General features: G+C 43.4%; 1 long non-coding RNA gene across 1 annotated transcript; it reads left to right on the plus strand.

The window, feature by feature from the left end:
* The first annotated feature begins 1,152 nt into the window (after positions 1-1,152).
* On the plus strand, positions 1,153-11,492 carry LOC103348542 (uncharacterized). The gene is made up of 3 exons (XR_007920219.2): positions 1,153-1,333; positions 2,948-3,037; positions 11,203-11,492. It is a non-coding gene; the product is annotated as an uncharacterized lncRNA (long non-coding RNA).
* The last annotated feature ends 240 nt before the right edge of the window (positions 11,493-11,732 follow it).

Genomic DNA, 11,732 nt, shown 5'->3' on the forward strand with positions numbered 1-11,732 from the left:
TTGTGTGTGTATGTAAGCTGTTGAAATCAGTGCTTGGCATATAGATATATAAAATATATATAAATATAAAATTATACACACACACACACACACACACACACTAATCAAGCTAAAAATGAACCATGGTGGAGAAGGGGCTGGGAGTCGGGGTAGGAGGGTGGGTATGGGAGAAAGAACCACTATATTCCTAAAGTTGTACCTATGAAAAATGCATTCATTAAATGTAAAAAATAACATTCTTTACCTCTAAATAGGAATGAAATTCTGACAAAGACTACAAACATGAGTGAACCTTGACAACACCAGGCTAAGTGGCATAAGCAAGATATAAAAGGACAAATGTTGTATCATTCCTTTCCCACAAAGTACCTAGAAGAGTCAAATTTGAGGAGATACAAAGTAGAACAGTGGTTATCAGGGGCTGGGGATGGGAGACTGGAGATGGGAATGAAGATAAAGAGAGATTGTTCAGTGGGTCCGAAGCTTCATTTGGAGATCATGAATAAGTTCTGGAGGTGGAGATGATGACAGATGTGTAAGAATCTGAGTGAGCGTGTCACTGAACTCTAGGCTTAAAGATGACCCGAACGTTAAATCTTATGTTCCATGTATTTTACTATAGTTTTTAATTGAGAAAGATTGGTGTTTAAGGTTTAAAAGTGGTTCTCATGAGAAAGGTACCAAACATAAATCCCAAGATTGCTTAATGGAAAGCCAGGGAGGAGAACAGCATAATATGGGGAGCCACTGTCCCCAGGGACTCACATTACCCCGTGAAACTCATGGTACATCCAGACGACTCGCATCCTCACAATTTTCCAAGAGAAAAATGATTCCCACCCTGAAAAATGCCAAGAGTTAATATTCTCCTTCCGTTGTCCCATCCATCAAGCCACACCTGAACCCCAATATTCACAGGCTCTTTAATTAAATGGGGATAGATAAAAAAAAGATGGAACATTAATGAATAGTGACTTACTCTGGACCACTGCAGAGTCCCTCCTGTAACAGTCACATTGATGGTAAAAATCGGTTCTTCATTATTAAGGAGGTAAAGGAGACGTCAGGATGAGTGCCTCATTTTCTGCGAGATAGTATTGCCGAGCCGATTTAACATCTCAGATCTTAAACTCTTCTCCAGCTCAGTGAAGCTTCACAACTATTAAGATGCTCAGGATTCGATGGAAACACCAAATATAAAATGGAAACTCATCTACATAACAAAGGCGAGGAGAAAGCAGCCATCGCCTCGGCCATCCCCAGATCTTTGCTTTGCAACAAGTACTGGAGTCTTACAGAGTGCACACAATACAAGAAGCTGTATCGTTTGAAGGTAAATGCCTGCTTTGGGCAAGCAGTCTCAAGCAATGCTAAGATATAAACATTCTAGTAGTGAGTACGTGTGTGGCGAAGGGCCACAGAAAAGAGTGGACCAGATAGTTTTGAAGGACTGAGACCATTTTTATATTTACCATAGTGTAAGTTCTCTGTTTACTCCTCCCCTTTTGAACCTAAAAACATGCATTCACTGCCTCTTTCCAACACATACGATCAAGTCTCAAATGTTATTTGTCTTCTAAGCCACAGACTTAAAACTCCAATACTTCTAGGGAGGTCTTGTCAGATGGAGAAGTGGATCAGAGATTGTGGTGGCATGTTTGAAGTGTATTAAGCATACAGTCAATTATGACACTTCTTTAGGATTTTGATATGATCATCACTTTGTAGTTAACCCAGATTTCATTTATCTCTACACCCACTTTTACAAAAGCACAGAAATTTAGTATAAACTCATGTTTAGACTACAAGGGAACACAAGCGCAGAGAAAAGAAAGGCTGACCTACTGATCACACTGGGCAATGCATCTCATTCTGCCCTTCCTGATAGATAACAGAGTAGAAAAATGATGCCTTATGACGCTTTTATCGTCTGATTATTTGATTTTGTCAGGTCTTTGGGAGCAACTAAGCTTTCATCTGAGGTTTGGGTATCAAAAAAGGACTAGGCAATCCTGGAAAAGAACACCATGCAGAGGGAACAGCAGCGCGGGGCTCTGCAGGAAGCTACAGTCTTGGGTGATGATGATGATCTTGCTCTGCCTCTGACAGATGTGCTCAACATTTATTCAGTGCCTACTGTGTGCTAGGAGCAATTCTAGGTATGTGGGATTATTGAGTGAAATAAATAAAGATCTCTACTTTCATTCCGGCAGAAGCAAAAAATATATAATCCATGTGATGAACAAGTACCTTGAGGGTTATGTTGGAGGTGATGTATCCTATAGAAAAAAAAGAGACAACGTAAAGCAGAGTATGGTAATATGCATGATATGGAAAGAACATCTACTAGTACTTCCTTATCTCAAGGTTGCTCTGAAAATCAAATGACATCACATAGGTGAAAGAGTATCATTAACTATTTTGTAAAAGTAATTAATACAGCAATTGAGAAGTTTATTTTCATCAGCTTCACCACACATGAGCACATACATTGATATTTTATTTTTAATGTTATGGACAATTACCCAAAGACAAATCTGTTCTATTTCTTCTAGTAAATAATGTCTTTTACGAGGGGAGTAATCTTTGGCTCATAGCCCATATCAATCAACAGATGACCCCTGTACTTTGCTATCTCTCTGGTCTTCACGTCGCTGCTAACACCATTAGGACCAAAACGGCCAGTTAACTAATCAAAGCCCCCCCACCCCACCCCAGTCACCAGAGTGAACTTCCTCCTGTGTTTGTGGATGATGAGGGAAAGGGGTACACCTTTCCTATCCTATAGCAAAACAGGCACATGATGGTTCCAACTGGGGTAATACTATGTTCACCACAGCTGGAATCATTGAGCTAAAGGGAAGTTACATGACGGAGTAGTTGCCAACAATGTTACTCAAGGAACCAAGTCTATCACATAGTTTCATTTGAATCCTTGTTTCTACAGAACTACACAGCCCCCATTCCACCAAGCTCTCTGTTGGCAAGTTGGCGGAACTCAGAAACTTTCCCGGTGGACTGGATGTGGGATGCTCAGGTGAGAAAGGTTTTTGTTCTGAGTGGCTAAAAGGAGAGCTGTCCTCACCAAGACGGAGTGGGGTTTGTTTGCAGGATCAAGAGTTCAGTCTTCGGGGCTGGCGTGGCCCTGGTTTGAGACCCGGCTGCTCCACTTCCGATCCAGCTCTCTGCTGTGGCCTAGGAAAGCAGTAGAAGATGGTCCAAGTCCTTGGGCCCCTGCACCCATGTGGGAGACCTGGAAGAAGCTCCTGGCTCCTTGCTTCAGATTGGCCAGTTAGGGGATGAACCAGCGGATAGAAGACCTCTCTCTCTCTGTCTCTGCCTCTCCTTCTCTCTCTGTGTAACTCTGACTTTCAAAGTAGATAATCTTAAAAAAAAAAAAAAGAGTTCAGTCTTCTATATGCTGAATTTGAGATGTTTATTAGACTTCCAAGTAGACATGTTGAGAAGGGAGGTGTCTTCCAGAGTCCAGCATGTGGGAGAGAGTTCTGGTCTAGGGAGCTCAAGTTAATTATAAGCATAGAGGGATCCAGAAGGAGAGGACAGCATGGTGAGCTAGGAGGCAAAGCAGGAGGCCAGAATCCCGCAGGGCAGACCTGGCAGCATGGGGTGGACTCAGCTGTTCTGCCGCTGGAGTGCAAAGGACGCGGAGGGAGGGCCAGCCATGGGGTTTAGCAGTGGTGGCACAGTTGTCTCCTGCCCTGTCAGTCACATGGTGGTGAGCATGAAAGGGAGGGAGAAATGAGACGCTTTTTCCAAGGAGTCGTGGTGCAAAGGGTAGTTGAGAAATGGAGCAACCACTATCAACATTCATATCTATAATTTACTCAGTACCCTCAGTAGTTCCCATTCTGCAGGAGGTCACACTGCTTACTTCCAATTATTTTTAGAGTTTTTTTTTAATGGAACTCATGATTTCAATTTTACTGCTAAAGAAAAGAGCTCAGGGAGATTGGGTAGTTGCCCAAGGTCACAGTATATCAGGTTCCTAAACTTGAATTCAAACCTAGGATTCCACCTCCAGTATACAACTTCTTGTACTACATTCACTGCTAAATAGTTTCTTCCTCTCACCATGCCCTGCCCCCAACTTTTGGGAAGGGTAGGAGGTGAAGGAAAAGAGAGACTGTGGATTTTTTTATTCATCTTGTGTTATCTTAAACAAATCAATTCAATGGGGAAAGTGAAATGAGCTCAATACCATATTGTGGTTGAATTATTGACAATCGTTATTATTCTAACCAGGAACAAACATCACCAGGTAAAAATAAAGCCCCCACTCCCACTCCATTTTTTCTATTAAAAAAGCCTTGCAATTCTGCGCCTATTATTTTACATTGTAAAGTGATGAAGAATTAGAAAATTGTTAGATAGCAGGTGACAAATTGCAATCTGATGGGCCAACATGAACCTATAAAAATGTTATCAAGATGATATTAAACAGTCTATTCCTCACTTAGCATCCAGGCAGGAAATTGGAGCTCTTCTTGCTGGGATATCTCCTACTTTGATATTTTTCATTTAGATAATGCTATTTAAAATTTAACTGGATTACTGGCAATTTGTCTTTCAAAATGATATCCCTGAGCGCTTGGCTCCCAATATCCTTTACCCAGCTTTCAGTTTTCTTTGGTACTTTCTGGCATCTCTCTGACCCTTGCTTGTGGAGGTTTTTTGTTTCATGCGTTAGAGGTGCCTTTTGAAAAGGAAAGCAAGCCACACTTTTCTGTTTCACCGCATGGCACTTGCATGGTACAGTTGGGCCATAAGTACCCTATGCCAGGGCGTATGTCTCACTCATCGTTCAGTCTCCAGAGCTTAGCCCAGGGCCTGACTCTGAGAAGGGGTTCGGTTCCCACTTGCTGAAAGGATGAATGCTTTATTCATCGACAGGAGACCTGCACTTGGCACGGTGTCCAGCACAGAAGAGGTGCTAAATTAGTACCTGTTACATCAAAGCACTCAGGCTGAAGGTTGATGCCAGCACTCAGCTGCACAGACTCCCTTTGGTCGAGTCTCACCTCTCTCCTGTTCTCTTGTGCGTCTTCTGGGGGCTGAGACAGCTGCCTTCTAGGATTAGGCTTTTTCCTGCATTGTAAGGAGAACACCTGTTCCTACCTAAAAGTGGAATGAGAAGCAGTGAAACTTAGGGTGGCGTTTGGTAAGTGGGAGGGGGATAATCCTAAGAATGAGCACAGAATTGTATGGAAAAGCCAAAATAATTCTCAGAAGGCAAGCTCTAAGTTACGACAGTAACAACGTAGATCCCATCTGCGTCCGACTCTCAGATGATAGCTCTGAAGCCGAGAAGAAAGAAAGAAGGGATGAAGAATTTCCTTTCTTCAAGCAAAAAGGTTATCGAGCATGTGTTGGATGCCACACCTTTTCCTGAGGCCGGACCTGTGGTGAGGACAAGAGGAAGTACCTGACCCCTGACCTCATGAACCAGGCACACAGGAGTGCCCGTCAGGCCATTCATAACACAGAAATCATCTACCCTACTGGTCAAGACTAGGGAGAGGATAAAATATGTATGGTTGTGGAAATAAGGCACACATGACGCAATCTAAATGAGGAAATTAATTTTAGGCAACGATAGAATGAAAGCTCAGATGTATTCTTTTCAAATCCCTGGAAAATGCACTGATAACTAAATGTAGTCTTGGAAGAAAGATCAGAAAGACAGAGGGCATTTCAAGGCAGTGCAAAGACAAACCAACAAACCACAGAAAACAAAAGGTGACATGAGTAGACAGACCAGCAAAGACACTGGTACACTTTAAACTCCCCTCCTAAAACTATAAAGATGATTTTTCAGAATAAGTAAGAGAAGAGAAATAATACACATGCAATGAGTTGCACAGGGAAATTATACAAAAAGTTAATTTAAAAGAGTTAACATATTTCTAATTTACATTGTAATGAAAGGTTTGATGGTCCACTAATGAGTTCAGTAAATAAAAAAGCAAAAAAAAAAAAAAAAAGACCATGGTTCAACAAGAATATGGACAAGGGCTATAAACAATAATCCAATTAAAGGTGTCAATTTCACGCCTATCCAGCAAATTTTTAAAACAATCAGATCATTAAAACTACAGTAGTGTATAATTCTCAACATTTTTTCTTGGTCAAAGATAAAAAAAGTTATAAAACAGTATTTGCAGCAATGCTGATACACAATGGCATTTCTTTATTTTTTTTTTCAGTTTTTTAATTTCTTGAAATTTTAGCTCCCTAAGCATAATGGTCTCTAATTGCATCCATTTTGTTGCAAAAGACAGGATTTCATTCTTTTATTTACCAACTGGGTAATGTTCCGTTGTGTAGATGCACAATTTCTATCCAGTCATCAGTTGAGCATGCTTAGTGAAATAAGCCAGTGCCCAAAAGACAAATATCATGTTTTCCCTGCTGTGTGGTAACTAATACGCAGAGTGCAAAGAAGCAATGTATGAGAGTACAATTGACATTTTGAGATTTGATTATTGTTTATAGCCCTTGTCTATATCCTTGAGGAACAGTGGTTTGTCTACTTACTCTTTGTTGAATTCCTTATTTACATGAGAGTTTGGCTTGTGATTATAAAGTAAATTGAGGAGCCAGTGCTGTGGCACAGTGGGTTAAAGCCTCTGAGTACAGCGCCAGCATCCCATGTGGGCGCCGGTTGTGGCCATCTGGGGAGTGAACCAGCAGATGGAAGACTTCTCTCTCTACCTCTACCTCTCTGTGTGACTCTTTCAAATAAGAAAAATAAATCTTAAAGTAAATTGAAAGTATGTTATTATAAAAATTAAAAGAAAAATAAGGAGAAGGAAGAGGATGGAGGGAGAAGGAGGGTACAGTGGGCACTATCAGCATGCTCTTACAATTCCATTTATGAATACATCAAAGTTGTTTTCTTCATAGAAATTTAATAAAAAAAAAATTAGCTCCCACCTGTAAGGGAGAACATGTGGTATTTGTCTTTCTGTGTCTGGCTTATTTCACAATGATGCTTTCCAGTTGCAACCATTTTCATGCAAATAATAGAATTTCCTTCTTTTTTAATAACTGAATAATATGCCATTGTGTGTATATACATATATTCACACCACACTTTTTTTTTTTTGACAGGCAGAGTTAGAGAGTGAGAGAGACAGAGAGAAAGGTCTTCTTTCCAGTGGTTCACCCCCCAAATGGCTGCTACGGCCAGCGCTGCACCGATCCAAAGCTAGGAGCCAGGTGCTTCTCCTGGTCTCCCATGCGGGTGCAGGCCCCAAGCACTGGGCCATCCTCCACTGCTACCTTCCCGGGCCATAGCAGAGAGCTGGACTGGAAGAGGAGCAACCAGGATGAAACCAGTGCCCCAACAGGGATTAGAACCCAGGTTGCTGGTGCCACAGGTGGAGAATTAGCCTAGTGAGCTGCGGCGCCAGCCCACACTTTTTAAAAAAATTTATTTACTCAAAAGTCAGAGAATTTCTTCCATCCACTGGGTCACACCCCAAATGGCCGCAACAGCCAAGGCTGGACCAGGCCGAAGCCAGGAACTGCTTCCAGGTCTTCCACAGATGTGGTTGGGGACCAACAACTTGGGTCATTATTTGCTGCTTTCCCAGGCACAGTAACAGGGAACTGGATCAAAAAGTGGGGAAGCTGGGGCAGTGCCCATTTGGCAGCTGAAACTGTTACGCCACAGCGCCAACCCCAACATCTCATATTTTCTTTATCCATTCATCTGATGATGCACACCTTGGTTGACTCCAAAGTGTGGCTCTTGTGAACAGAGCTGCCGTAAATATGGTGGTGCAGGTGTCTCTCTGATACAGCGTGTTCATGTCTTTGGGTGTATATCCTCTAGTGGGATTTCTGGATCACATGGCAAGTCTATTCCTAGCTTTTAAAGCAGTCTCCACTCTGTTTTCCACAGTGGCTGCACTAATTTACATTCCCACCAACAGTGTCTAAGTGTTCTCCATTCTCACCAGGCTTTGTTACCCTCTGTCTTTTGGATAATAACTATTCTGACAGAGGTGAGGTGATGTCGCATTGCGGTTTTGATTTGCATTTCCCCGATGGCTAGTGATGTTGAGCACTTTTCATACACTTGTTGGCTTTTTTTGTTTCTCCTGCCTTGCAATTCCCACAGCTTCTGCTCAGATGGTGATTATTTTACAAATATTCTCTTTAAAATATAATCTTAAACACACACACACACACACACACACATACAAACCCAACACCAGCAATTGGGCATCAGTACAACGGGAGCTGATGTATCTAATAGTTCAAAATTTACAGCTGCTTTATTTATAATAGCCACAATGTAAAAGCAGCTAAGATGCCCTTAGGTAGATAAATGGATAAAATACATTAGTATTTCCACACAATGGAATATTACTCAGTGCTAAAAAGAAGGGAGCTATCAAGCCATGAGAAGTCACGGAGGAAATTTAAATACATGTTACTAAGTGAAAGAAGGCATTCTGGAAAGGGCATATTCTACATGATTTCAATTGCCTGATTTTCTGAAAAAGGCACAACTACGGCAACACCGGACAGGTTCGTGGTTTTCAGGGGCTGGAGGGAGGGTTGCAAAGAAGCTCAGAGAGGATTTTCACAGCAAAGACACCACTCTGGGTGGCACAGTCATGGTGGCTACATGCATGTACACAATGCATGTCACCAGAGAAAACAACCACATAACCACCTGGATTGTAACCACAGGACCCAGAGAGGACCACCACATAACCACCTGGATTGTAACCACAGGACCCAGAGAGGACCACAGTGTAACCACCTGGATTGTAACCACAGGACCCAGAGAGGACCACAGTGTAACCACCTGGATTGTAACCACAGGACCCAGAGAGGACCACAGTGTAACCACCTGGATTGTAACCACAGGACCCAGAGAGGACCACAGTGTAACCACCTGGATTGTAACCACAGGACCCAGAGAGGACCACAATGTAACCACCTGGATTGTAACCACAGGACCCAGAGAGGACCACAGTGTAACCACCTGGATTGTAACCACAGGACCCAGAGAGGACCACCACATAACCACCTGGATTGTAGCCACAGGACCCAGAGAGGACCACCACATAACCACCTGGATTGTAACCACAGGACCCAGAGAGGACCACCACATAACCACCTGGATTGTAACCACAGGACCCAGAGAGGACCACCACATAACCACCTGGATTGTAACCACAGGACCCAGAGAAGACCACAATGTAACCACCTGGATTGTAGCCACAGGACCCAGAGAGGACCACAATGTAACCACCTGGATTGTAACCACAGGACCCAGAGAGGACCACCACATAACCACCTGGGTTGTAACCACAGGACCCAGAGAGGACCACCACATAACCACCTGGATTGTAACCACAGGACCCAGAGAGGACCACAGTGTAACCACCTGGATTGTAACCACAGGACCCAGAGAAAACCACAATGTAACCACCTGGATTGTAACCACAGGACCCAGAGAGGACCACAGTGCAATCACATGGATCGTAACCAACCGACCACTCAGTGCCGAACGTTGCCACTTGGGCGAAGCTGTGCCTTTGGGGGAGCAAACGCTGTATGAGAACTCTCTGTACTTTCTGTTTATTTTTCCTGTGCACATAAAGTAAAGTTTGTCCATTAAAAAAAAATCACATGTAATTATATTAGAACAAAATTAAAGTATTGTCTATAAAAAAGAATTGGAAATTTTGCATTTAAACCAAGTGAGATACAAAATAAAATGTATGAAATGCAACGAGGGTCATTTCACATTGATCAAGCATGCAATCTGCCGTACAAATCAAACAGCCAGGATTATTTATGTACCAGATAACAGCTCCCATATACAAAAATGATCAGAGGATTTGAAAATGTGTTTTCTTTTTGTTTTGGGTTTTTAGCCATAGGAATGAGGGCCTTAGCTACATGTGAGATGGGGAGAGCCGGGGGCAGAGATTTTTAGAGGATTGAGGGGTCAGTGTGGTTCAGTCTATGTGGTATTTGTTAATCTCCCAAACATGTGTCCAGTGAATTCACGGAGTTTCAAAAGCAAAGTCCAGAGTGTCATCTTGAGACACTAGGGAGAGGCCACAGATGGGAGGAGGGGAAATCAGTATTTATTAGGCACCTAGTGTGCAGAGGGGGCTACACTAAACCTTCTGCAAAATGCGTGACTTCCACAGCAACCCCAGTTGCTTACGACCGTGCACTGAACACCTGCTGCTCCGAGTCCCCGGGCGTAGTGAGACAGAAGCCACAGCGCACGCCGGGGCGGATCCAGCAGAGGAGCTGCTACTCCATTTCACTGGAGAAGCAGTTGAGTGCAGGAGGCTTTGAGGCGATTTGTTCAATGTCACCCAGCGGGTGAATGTCGCAGTGGGATACAAAGTCACGCACGTGTCATTTCAAAGCCAGTGCTCCCTTCAGTCTCCTAGCTTCCTGCTGTCAATCCTTCTCTCTGAAAGGCACGAGTGGCAAAGTGCCCCAGATTACAGAAGAACACCGAGGCCGGCCGCCCCACGCGTTTCTGGCATGTCTAATGTTTCTGAACAAACACGGGGCATGTTCTTCCAAGGCAGCCTTGGTGGGTCTTTAAAGCAGGACTCCCGAAGAGCTCATATTCGGTCTCACGTGCTGTCATTGTGTTGGCCAGTCTGTTCCAAGTTCTCATCTTTTTCGGGTACCTTCAGTCACATGTGAGTGGCTTGCTAACAGGAGCAGAGGGCCTGGATATCTATCTATCTATCTATCTATCTATCTATCTATCTATCTATCTATCTATCCATCCATCCATCCATCCATCCATCTATCCATCTATCCATCTCTCTCTCTCTTTCTCTCTCTCTCTCTCTCTCTCTCTCTCTCTCTCTCACACACACACACACCAAGACTTGGCTGGAACAGCCGGATGTCCACGGACAGCTGATGGACAGGAGGAAGCATACTTCCCCCTTTCTCCTTGTTCCCCAAATGACAGCCCCGCAGCCTTGAGGTCTACACCAAGCAAGTATCGGCTGCATAATTTCCTTTGGGAAAAGGTTATAATGCTTTCGGAGAATGAAGTCCCGAGAAGGCTGGCGTTCGGAAATGTAGGCTTTCAGGAGATTTAACCTCTTAAAGTGAATGTTAATATTTACATGATCTTGTTAACATCTCCCTGCTTTTCTCCTTCTCTGCAACCAGAACCTGAAGGTACAGATATTTTAAACAGCTCTGCCTTCAGGCCAGCCGGCCTAGCGTGGTGTTTTATGCAGGAAAGAGCACAGCTCCTGTAACCTGTCCGTCTGAATTGGAGTCCCATCCTTTTGCTGGACGATTCGGGGAATGTTAACTCCTCTGGGATTCCAGTCTCTCATCTGCAACATGGAAGACTTGTCCCCTTACTCTGTCAGTCAGGGGCAGTGTAAACGGACAGCATTTATCGCCACTAACCACTGCTCGACACATCATGGGAATTATTGTTGTTATCATGATTAATAAACACTGTGACGGTTAGAAGCAGATACACTTTGGTTTTGTTCACATTGTATTTTTAAAGTTTTTTTGTTTATTTGAAAGGCAGAAAGAGACAGGGATGGGGAGAGAGAGAGAGAGAGAGAAGAGAAAGAGAAAACGCGCACTGGATAGAGAGATCTTCCATCTGCTTGTTCACTCTGCAAATTCCTGCAGCAGCCAGGGCTAGTGCAGGGTGACTCCAGGAGCCTGGAACTCTG

This window comes from Oryctolagus cuniculus, chromosome 19 (assembly GCF_964237555.1).
Source record: "Oryctolagus cuniculus chromosome 19, mOryCun1.1, whole genome shotgun sequence".
In the NCBI taxonomy this organism is placed as follows: Eukaryota; Metazoa; Chordata; class Mammalia; order Lagomorpha; family Leporidae; genus Oryctolagus; species Oryctolagus cuniculus.